This window comes from Pristiophorus japonicus, unplaced genomic scaffold (genome assembly GCF_044704955.1).
Source record: "Pristiophorus japonicus isolate sPriJap1 unplaced genomic scaffold, sPriJap1.hap1 HAP1_SCAFFOLD_92, whole genome shotgun sequence".
Lineage (NCBI taxonomy): Eukaryota > Metazoa > Chordata > Chondrichthyes > Pristiophoridae > Pristiophorus > Pristiophorus japonicus.
Window position 1 is genome coordinate 1,792,728 of NW_027254846.1, and position 11,552 is coordinate 1,804,279.

At 44.7% G+C, this 11,552-nt stretch overlaps 1 non-coding gene across 1 annotated transcript; it reads left to right on the top strand.

The window, feature by feature from the left end:
* Window positions 1-3,973: 3,973 nt before the first annotated feature.
* Window positions 3,974-4,056, top strand: trnas-cga (transfer RNA serine (anticodon CGA)). Its single transcript has one exon. It is a non-coding gene; the product is annotated as a tRNA-Ser (tRNA).
* Window positions 4,057-11,552: the final 7,496 nt, after the last annotated feature.

Sequence of the window (11,552 nt, forward strand, 5' to 3'; positions counted from 1 at the left end):
GTAGGAATCGCAGGATAGCTCAGATGAATACGTGGCTTGAGCAATGGTGCAGCAGGGAGGGATTCAAATTCCTGGGGCATTGGAACCGGTGCTGGGGGAGGTGGGACCAGTACAATCCGGACGGTCTGCACCTGGGCAGAATCGGAACCAATGTCCTCGGGGGAGTGTTTGCTAGTGCTGTTGGGGAGGAGTTAAACTAATATGGCAGGGAGATGGGAACCAATGCAGGGAGATAGAGGGAAACAAAAAGGAGGCAAAAACAAAAGACAGAAAGGAGATGAGGAAAAGTGGAGGGCAGAGAAACCCAAGGCAAAGAACAAAAAGGGCCATTGTACAGCAAAATTCTAAAAGGACAGAGGGTGTTAAAAAAACAAGCCTAAAGGCTTTGTGTCTTAATGCAAGGAGTATCCGCAATAAGGTGGATGAATTAACTGTGCAAATAGATGTTAACAAATATGATGTGATTGGGATTACGGAGACGTGGCTCCAGGATGAGCAGGGCTGGGAACTCAACATCCAGGGGTATTCAACATTCAGGAAGGATAGAATAAAAGGAAAAGGAGGTGGGGTAGCATTGCTGGTTAAGGAGGAGATGATTAAGGCAATAGTTAGGAAGGACATTAGCTTGGATGATGTGGAATCTATATGGGTAGAGCTGCAGAACACCAAAGGGCAAAAAACATTAGTGGGAGTTGTGTACAGACCTCCAAACAGTAGTAGTGATGTTGGGGAGGGCATCAAACAGGAAATTAGGGGTGCGTGCAATAAAGGTGCAGCAGTTATAATGGGTGACTTTAATATGCACATAGATTGGGCTAACCAAACTGGAAGCAATACGGTGGAGGAGGATTTTCTGGAGTGCATAAGGGATGGTTTTTTAGACCAATATGTCGAGGAACCAACTAGGGGGGAGGCCATCTTAGACTGGGTGTTATGTAATGAGAAAGGATTAATTAGCAATCTCGTTGTGCGAGGCCCCTTGGGGAAGAGTGACCATAATATGGTGGAATTCTGCATTAGGATGGAGAATGAAACAGTTAATTCAGATACCATGGTCCAGAACTTAAAGAAGGCTAACTTTGAAGGTATGAGGCGTGAATTGGCTGAGATGGATTGGCGAATGATACTTAAGGGGTTGACTGTGGATGGGCAATGGCAGACATTTAGAGACCGCATGGATGAACTACAACAATTGTACATTCCTGTCTGGCATAGAAATAAAAAAGGGAAGGTGGCTCAACCGTGGCTATCAAGGGAAATCAGGGATAGTATTAAAGCCAAGGAAGTGGCATACAAATTGGCCAGAAATAGCAGCGAACCTGGGGACTGGGAGAAATTTAGAACTCAGCAGAGGAGGACAAAGGGTTTGATTAGGGCAGGGAAAATGGAGTATGAGAAGAAGCTTGCAGGGAACATTAAGACGGATTGCAAAAGTTTCTATAGATATGTAAAGAGAAAAATGTTAGTAAAGACAAATGTAGGTCCCCTGCAATCAGCATCAGGGGAAGTCATAACGGGGAACAAAGAAATGGCGGACCAATTGAACAAGTACTTTGGTTCGGTATTCACGAAGGAGGACACGAACAACCTTCCGGTTATAAAAGGGGTCGGGGAGTCTAGTAAGGAGGAGGAACTGAGGGAAATCCTTATTAGCCGGGAAATTGTGTTGGGGAAATTGATGGGATTGAAGGCCGATAAATCCCCAGGGCCTGATGGACTGCATCCCAGAGTACTTAAGGAGGTGGCCTTGGAAATAGTGGATGCGTTGACAGTCATTTTCCAACATTCCATTGATTCTGGATCAGTTCCTATGGAGTGGAGGGTAGCCAATGTAACCCCACTTTTTAAAAAAGGAGGGAGAGAGAAAACAGGGAATTATAGACCGATCAGCCTGACATCGGTAGTGGGTAAAATGATGGAATCAATTATTAAGGATGTAAAAGCAGTGCATTTGGAAAGAGGTGACATGATAGGTCCAAGTCAGCATGGATTTGTGAAAGGGAAATCATGCTTGACAAATCTTCTGGAATTTTTTGAGGATGTTTCCAGTAGAGTGGATAAGGGAGAACCAGTTGATGTGGTATATTTGGACTTTCAGAAGGCGTTCGACAAGGTCCCACACAAGAGATTGATGTGCAAAGTTAGAGCACATGGGATTGGGGGTAGTGTACTGACATGGATTGAGAACTGGTTGTCAGACAGGAAGCAAAGAGTAGGAGTAAATGGGTACTTTTCAGAATGGCAGGCAGTGACTAGTGGGGTACCGCAAGGTTCTGTGCTGGGGCCCCAGCTGTTTACACTGTACATTAATGATTTAGATGAGGGGATTAAATGTAGTATCTCCAAATTTGCGGAAGACACTAAGTTGGGTGGCAGTGTGAGCTGCGAGGAGGATGCTGTGAGGCTGCAGAGCGACTTGGATAGGTTCGGTGAGTGGGCAAATGCATGGCAGATGAAGTATAATGTGGATAAATGTGAGGTTATCCACTTTGGTGGTAAAAACAGAGAGACAGACTATTATCTGAATGGTGACAGATTAGGAAAAGGGGAGGTGCAAAGAGACCAGGGTGTCATGGTACATCAGTCATTGAAGGTTGGCATGCAGGTGCAGCAGGCGGTTAAGAAAGCAAATGGCATGTTGGCCTTCATAGCAAGGGGAATTGAGTACAGGGGCAGGGAGGTGTTGCTACAGTTGTACAGGGCATTGGTGAGGCCACACCTGGAGTATTGTGTACAGTTTTGGTCTCCTAACCTGAGGAAGGACATTCTTGCTATTGAGGGAGTGCAGCGAAGGTTCACCAGACTGATTCCCGGGATGGCGGGAATGACCTATCAAGAAAGACTGCATCAACTGGGCTTGTATTCACTGGAGTTCAGAAGAATGAGAGGGGACCTCATAGAAACATATAAAATTCTGACGGGGTTAGACAGGTTAGATGCAGGAAGAATGTTCCCAATGTTGGGGAAGTCCAGAACCAGGGGTCACAGTCTAAGGATAAGGGGTAAGCCATTTAGGACCGAGATGCGGAGGAACTTCTTCACCCAGAGAGTGGTGAACCTGTGGAATTCTCTACCACAGAAAGTTGTTGAGGCCAATTCACTAAATATATTCAAAAAGGAGTTAGATGAGGTCCTTACTGCTAGGGGGATCAAGGGGTATGGCGGGAAAGCAGGAATGGGGTACTGAAGTTGAATGTTCAGCCATGAACTCATTGAATGGCGGTGCAGGCTAGAAGGGCCGAATGGCCTATTCCTGCACCTATTTTCTATGTTTCTATGTTTCTATGTATTTAGTGGCTCGGTGTCAAATTTGTATCGCATAAAACTCTTGTGAAGCGCGTTGGACGTTTCGCTAATTTCAAGGTGCTAATTATGTATAAGTTGTTGTTGTTTAACATGTGTGTTACATAACGTTACACAGAGATTGCATCACAGAAAGAGACAATTGCACCTAACTGGTGTTGCTAGAGTTAATGCTGCACACTACCCTACTTCACTTGATCCTATCAGCATATTGTTCGATGCTTTCTCAGTCATGTGCTGAGGTAATCCCTTTGAAATGAATCTGTGCTATTCGCCTCAACTACTGCTCGTGTAGCATCTTCCACATTCTAACCACTCTTTGGTAAATAAGTTGCTCTTGAATTGTCTACTGAGTTTATAAGTGACCTCCCGTTCTGAACTCCTGCACAATCGCAAACATTTTCTCCACATCAACTCGATCAAATACCTTCATAATGTGAAAACTTATCTCAATTGTTTATCGAGAAAGAAGCTCTCCAGACTTTTCAGTTTTTCGCGAAATGTAAATTATTTCAGTTCTGACCGAAATTTTTCCTTCTTTGCTGCAAGATTCTGTGATTCTACGATTTAATTTTCACATCGTCTGGGAGATACAATAGGGCAAGCATGCAGGCGGTCTCTCTGATAAATTGCACCAACGATTTGACTATTAAAGCAGCTCTTCTGTGTAGCTGCGATGGCCGAGTGGTTAAGGCGTTGGACTCGAAATCCAATGGGGGTTTCCCTGCGCAGGTTCAAACCCTGCTCGCAGCGATTCTGCAAATGCTCTTTTTTTTATCGACTCACGGGGATCTCATTGGAATCTGATCACAATTCCCTCCACTGCCCTTCATTACAATGATTGACGCGAAGCTGTTGTTCGAACTGGAAACATTAATAGTTTAACGGTATTAATTGTTGGTTTGTTGGACACTACCTCCAAAAATCAGTGAGCAATATACACAGAATGAAAAAGTGCCTTTTAATAAAGATCGGTGCATTGTTTGGGAGGAACTCACCTTTAGTTCATGAGTGCGAACGTGGTTTGGTTTTATAAAGATGAACAAGTTTTGCCAAAATGAACACGGCAGCGTTTGACGTTGCAATTTTCTGATAACATCAGTGTTTCCATCAAAGTAGATGCCTTATCCATTCAGCGACGTGGCCCCTGCAATTTGCAGCAGACTAATGGACAGCAACATTCTAATGGGTCAAAGTGTAATAGAAAGGGAACCATGACATCTCGGTGCCGCAATGCAAGGAGTATTCGGAACCCAGGAGAGGGCTCTGAGCTAGTTCGCGTGGGTGAGAGCTCAGGTCACAGGACCCCAAGAAAAAATGCAAAAAGCAGGAGGCAACAGAGTAGACTAGCACTGGGGTAAGTGTAAACGACAAGGTGAGAGGGAGGGACAATATGTATGAATATGAAGGGGATGCAGGAGGGGTCAAAACTAAAAATCATGGTTTAAAAACTAGTATTAAAACACTCTACCTAACCGCAAGCAGCATTCGAAATAAAGTAAATGAGTTGACGGCACAAATCATCATAAATGGGTATGATTTGGTGGCCATTACAGAAACGTTGCAGGTTGGCCAGGACAGGGAATTAAACATAAAGCGGTATCTGACAATTCGGAAAGATAGACAAGAAGGGAAAGGAGGTGGGGTAGCTCTGTTAATAAAGGATGATATCAGGGCAGTTGTGAGAGACGATATTGGCTCTAATGAACAAAATGTTGAATCATTGTGGGTGGAGATTAGAGATAGTAAGGGGAGAAAGTCACTGGTGGGCGTAGTTTATAGGCCCGCAAATAATAGCTTCATGGTGGGGCGGGCAATAACCAAGGGAATAATGGAGGCATGTGAAAAAGGAACGGCAGTAATCATGGGGGATTTTAACCTACATATCGATTGGTCCAATTAAATCGCACTGGGTAGCCTTGAGGAGGAATTCATAGAATGCATACGGGATTGTTTCTCAGAACAGTATGTTACAGAACATGCAAGGGAGCAAGCTATCTTAGATCTGGTCCTGTGTAATGAGACAGGAATAATAAACGATCTCTCAGTAAAAGATCCTCTCAGAATGAGTGATCACAGTATGGTTGAATTTGTAGTACAGATTGAGGGTGAGGAAGTAGTGTCTCAAACGAGCGTACTATGCTTAACCAAAGGTGACTATAGTGGAATGATGGCAGAGTTGGCTAAAGTAGACTGGAAACACAGACTAAACGGTGACACAATTGAAGAACAGTGGAGGACTTTGATGGAGCTCTTTCATAGTGCTCAACAAAAATATATTCCAGTGAAAAAGAAGGGCGGTAAGAGAAGGGATAACCAGCCATGGATAACCAAGGAAATAAAGGAGAGTATCAAAATAAAAACCAATGCGTATAAGGTGGCCAACGTTAGTGGGAAACTAGCAGATTGGGAACATTTTAAACGACAGCAAAGAATGACGAAGAAGCAATAAAGAAAGGAAAGATTGATTACGAAGGTAAACTTGCACAAAACATAAAAATAGTTAGTAAAATATTTTACGGATATATAAAACGGAAAAGAGTGACTAAAGTAAATGTTGGTCCCTTTGAAGATGAGAAGGGGGATTTAATAATGGGAAATGTGGAAATGGCTGAGACCTCAAACAATTATTTTGCTTCGGTCTTCACAGTGGAACACACAAAAACCATGCCAAAAATTGCTGGTCATGGGAATATGGGAAGGAAGGACCTTAAGATAATCACTATCACTAGCGGGGTAGTGCTGGACAGGCTAACAGGACTCAAGACAGACAAGTCCCCTGGTCCTGATGAAATGCATCCCAGGGTATTAAAAGAGATGGCAGACGTTCGAGCAAATGCATTTGTTATAATCTACCAAAATTCTCTGGACTCTGGGGAGGTACCAGCGAATTAAAAAGCAGAAAATGTAACGCCTCTGTTTAAAAAAGGGAGCAGACAAAAGGTAGGTAACTATAGGCCGGTTAGTTTAACATCTGTAGTGGGGAAAATGCTTGAAGCTATCATTAAGGAAGAAATAGCGGGACATCTAGATAGGAATAGTTCAATCAAGCAGACGCAACATGGATTCTGGAAGGCGAAAGCATGTTTAAATAATTTACTGGAATTCTTTGAGGATATAACGAGCATGGTGGATAGAGGTGTACCGATGGATGTGGTGTATTTAGATTTCCAAAAGGCTTTCGATAAGGTGCCACACAAAAGGTTACTGCAGAAGATAAAGGTACGTGGAGTCATTTGAAATGGATTAGCATGGTTAGAGATTTGGCTGGCTAACGGAAAGCAGAGATTCGGGATAAATGGGTCCTTTTCGGGTTGGAAATCGGTGGTTAGTGATGTGCCACAGGGATCGGTGCTGGGACCACAACTGTTTAAAATATACATAGATGACCTGGAAGAGGGGACAGAGTGTCGTGGAACAAAATTTGTAGATGACACAAAGATTAGTGGGAAAGCGGATTGTGTAGAGGACACAGAGAGGCTGCGAAGAGATTTAGATAGGTTAAGCGAATGGGTTAAGGTTTGGCAGATGGAATACAATGTCGGAAAATGTGAGGTCATCCACCTTGGGAAAAAAAAATTAAAATGAAGGTTATTTGAATGGGGAGAAATTACAACATGCAGAGGGACCTGGGGGTCCTTGTGCATGAATCCCAAAATGTTAATTTGCAGGTGCAGGAAGTAATCAGGAAGGCGAATGGAATGTTGGCATTCATTGCGAGAAGGATAGAGTATAAAACAGGGAGGTCCTGCTGCATCTGTACAGGGTATTGTTGAGGACGCACCTGGAGTACTGCGTGCACTTTTGATCACCTTTCTTTAGGAAGTATATACTAGCTTTGAAGGGGGTACAGAGACGATTCACTAGGCTGATTCCGGAGATGAGGGGGTTACCTTATTATGATAGATTGCGTAGACTGGGTCTTTACTCGTTGGAGTTCAGAAGTAAGAGGGGTGATCTGAAAGCAACGTTTAAAATAATGAAAGTGATAGACAAGATCGAGGCAGAGAGGATGTTTCCACTGGTTGGGGAGACTAGAACTCGGGGGCACAGCCTCAAAATATGGGGGAGCCAATTTTAAACCGAGTTGAGAAGGAATTTCCTCTCCCAGAGAGTTGTGAATCTGTGGAATTCTCTGCCCAAGGAAACAGTTGAGGCTAGCTCATTGAATGTATTCAAATCACAGATAGATACATTTTTAACCAATAAGGAAATTAAGGGTTACGGGGAGCGGGCGGCTCAGTGGAGCTGAATCCACTGCCAGATCAGCCATGATCTTGTTGATGGCGGATCAGGCTTGCGGGGCTAGATGGCCTTCTCCTGTTCCTAATTCTTATGTTCTTATAATGAGGGATTACGCAGTGGAATTGTATTTAGATCAGTTCCATACTTTGCACTACAAACCAATCAGCGGCAGAGAGCCTTTCACTGATTGAAATACGAGAAGTCACAAATCCCCGGAGGATATGGAATTGTTCATTTAATGCTGGAAACACTCGGCAGGGCCACCAGCTCTCGGCAGAACTAATGTTTTGCAGCATTGCTTCAAGGTTTGGTGTGAGTTTCGTCCCTGAATGTTTAAGCTGCTCTAAAATACTTGCAGCCCAATCGCACCACCAAAAATAAAATAAATGGCCCGTAATGGGTTTGAACTCGCCAATTTGGTGTTAGCAACACCAAGCGCTAACCGAGTGAGGCAACTGATCTTCATGCTATGTATTTTCTTATGGCACTTTTACATTAAAATGATAGCATTCCTTTTGCGACTTTCATCTCAGCTCTTCCCAGAGCAGTTCAGAGCAAATTAATTACTTTTAAAATGTGATCACTTTGTAGTGTAGGAAAAGCAAAAATGTACAGCATGGAAGGAGGCCATTTCAGCCAATAGTGCCCGAGGAGGTCGATCAAGAGCTTTCCAGCCTAATTCCCACTTCCCAACTCTAAGTGCGTCCTATGGGTTAAAGCAATTTAAGTGGCATCCAAGTATTTTTAAAATGTGTGAGGATTTCTGCCGCATTGAGGCTTTGAGTTCCCGACTACCATGACGCCCTGGGTAAAGACATTTATCCTCACAGCTCGTCTAACCCTCCCCCTAAATCATCATCATCGGCAGTCCCTCGGAATCGAGGAAGACTTGCTTCCACTCTTCGCATGTGTTCTTAGATGGCTGTACAGTTCAATACCGGAACCACAGTCTCTGTCACAGGTCAGACAGACTGTCGTTGAGGGAAAGGATTGGCAGGGAGCCTGGTTTGCCGCAGCTCCTTCCGCTGCCTGCACTTGATTTCTGCCTGCTCTCGGCGACGATACTCGATGAGCTCAGCACACACCTCCATGCACTTCCTTCACTTCGGGCGATCTATGGCCAAGGACTCTCAGGTCACAGTGGGGATGTCACACTTTATCAGGAGGCTTTGAGGGTCTCTTTGTAACGTTTCCTCTGTGCGCCTTTGGCTCACTTGCCGTGGACGAGTTCCGAGAAGAGCGCTTGCTCTGGCAGTCTCGTGTGTGGCATATGGCCTGCCCAGCGGAGCTGACCAAGTGTGGTAAGTGGTGCAATGCTGGGGATGATGTCCTGGACCAGGACGCGAATGTTTGCGCATCTGTCCTTCCAGGGGATTTGCAGGATCTTGAGAAGACATCGCTGGTGGCTTTTCTCCAGCGACATGAGGTGTTTTCTGTACATAGTCCACAATCCCTGAGCCACAGAGGAGGGCGTGTATTACTACAGCCTTGTAGACCACGAGCTTGGTGAAAGTTTTGAGGGACTCATCTTCAAACACTCTTTTCCTCAGGCGGTCGAAGGCTGCACTGGCGCACTGCAGGCGGTGTTGGATCTCGTCATCAATGCCTGCTCTTGTTGATCGGAGGCGCCCGAGATAGGGGAATTGGTCTACCCCGAAATTAGTTTAAATCGATTCCCCCTTGTTGTTGACCACTCTGCAAAGGGAAACAGGACCTTCCTACCAACTCTATCTAGGGTCCTCATAAAGTTATGTACCTCAATATAGTCTCCCCTCAGCCTCCTCTGGACCAAAGAAAACAGACTCAGCATTTCCAATCTTTCCTCATCAACAAAATTCTCCAGTCAAGGCAACTTTTTTTGTAAATCTCCTCAGTACCCTTTCCAGCGCAATCACATCTTTTTTTTTAAATGTGGTGACCAGAACTGCATACAGTACTCCAGCAGCGGCCTAACCAACCAAAGTCCTTGCTGTCACCAGTAGAGTTACGGAACGAGAGCTGGTAAGTGGGATTAGGTTGGATAATCTTTTGTTGGCTGACGCAGATACGATGGTAAGTACTGCAGGGATACCAATACGACCAAGTTGATCTCTTGGACTAATTTTGATCGCATAGATGGAGAGGAATTTTAACAGATTTTTTTCCCACAATTAACCTGTTTTTTTTTCTGCTTTTTTGCTTCTCCCATGCGTTCGCATGGCTCGGGTTGGGGTGGTGTGTATAATTGTTCGGTGCAAATGGTGTAGAAGTTGTGTGGGGCGAACTTATTGAGTTGGGCGTTCTTTATCTTTCCGCCATTGTCATACTTCACAGGTTCATATATAGCCTTCAGGGTTGTTGATCAAAGGGCCTTGTGGCTCTTCGTCGGCTGGCATGTATACTATGGGCCGAAGTAGCCACCTTCAGCGCTGTGGATTTCTAGATTTCTATGTACTTTCACAGCCCCAGACTATTCCTTCACAGAGCCAGACAGCTGCAACACATATTCAGACGGCTCTTTCACAGTCCCAAATTCTACCTTCACAGATTCACAATCTTCCGACACAGTCCCACAATCTACCTTCACAGATCCAAACTTTTCCTGCACCGACCCAGACAGCGGCTAAACAGACCCAGGGAGCTCCCGCACAGAGGAGTACTGATCCTACACCGAGTCAGACATTACTGCACAGATCCATACACTCCTGTGCAGACAGGCAAATCGCATACACAGCATCAAAATGCTTGTGTACAGACTCAGACAGTTCCTTTCAGAGACCCCGCATCACCTACACAGGAGCAAACATGTCCTCATCAGCCGCAGACAACACCAACACATTTACAGAGAGCTTCGACAGAGACACTGACATTTCCTTCGCAAAGTTGGCAGCTCCTGTGCAGAACCAGGCAGGTGCTACACTGAAGCACGGATTAACAGCACAGGCACAAACCTTCCTGCACAGACCCATACAGCTACTTTCAGAGACACAGGGACCTCCGAGACAGATTAATTCCCTCCTACATAGACATAGACAGCTCTACCCTGGCCAAGGCATCACCAACACAGATCCAAGAGCTCCTACACAGATATAAGCAGTTCTTACACGGGCGCAGACTGTTCCGACAAAGGACCAGACTGCTCGTTCAGCGAGCCACACAGCTCGCTTCGGAGATGCAGACACCTCATTTAAAGATCAAGACAGCACCGGTACTGAATCAAAAATCTCAATGCAGAACCACACTGACCGAGGGAGATCAACCACAGACAGACACACTCCAACACAGACGCAGACTCTCCGGCACAAACAGAAACAACCCTTGCACAGACCCAGTCAGCTCCAAACCTGACACATGGAGCTGCAACACAAACCCCGACGCTCCTACAAAAACCCGGACAACACTTAAACAGACACAGTCAGCTCATAATCTGACACAGGCAGCAGCAACACAGACCCAGGCAGCACCTAAAGAGACCCAGAAACTATTACACAGAAACAGAAATCTCTTACAGTGACCCAGACACTCCTACCTATACCCAGAGAGCATATCATTGAATCCAATGCATAATCCTGCAGATAACTGAATTAAATAGGCTTAAAGCGGACAGCATAGCGTATACTGCCATTCTGGCTATTCTGACCATGCCAGCCTTTATGTTCCACTCGAATATTCTGGAGTCATTCTTGATTTAAATCTATCAGCATAGGCATCTATTCCTTTCTACCTCATATGCTTGTATAGCCTCTCCTTAAATGTATCTATACTAGTCGCTTGAACCACACCTACGCTTTTCAGTTCCACATTCTCATTACTCTTTCCAGAAAGAAGTTGCTTCTGAATTCTCTATTTGATTTCTGGATTTCTAGAAGACTATCTTATATTGGAGGACTCCAGTTATGCTCTTCCCCACATGTGAAAACATTCGCTCTGTTAACACTCTATCAAAATCTTTCATAATGTTATATAAATCTATTAGGTCACCCCTATAGATCAATCTTCAAGAGAAAAGAGACCGAGCTTGTTTA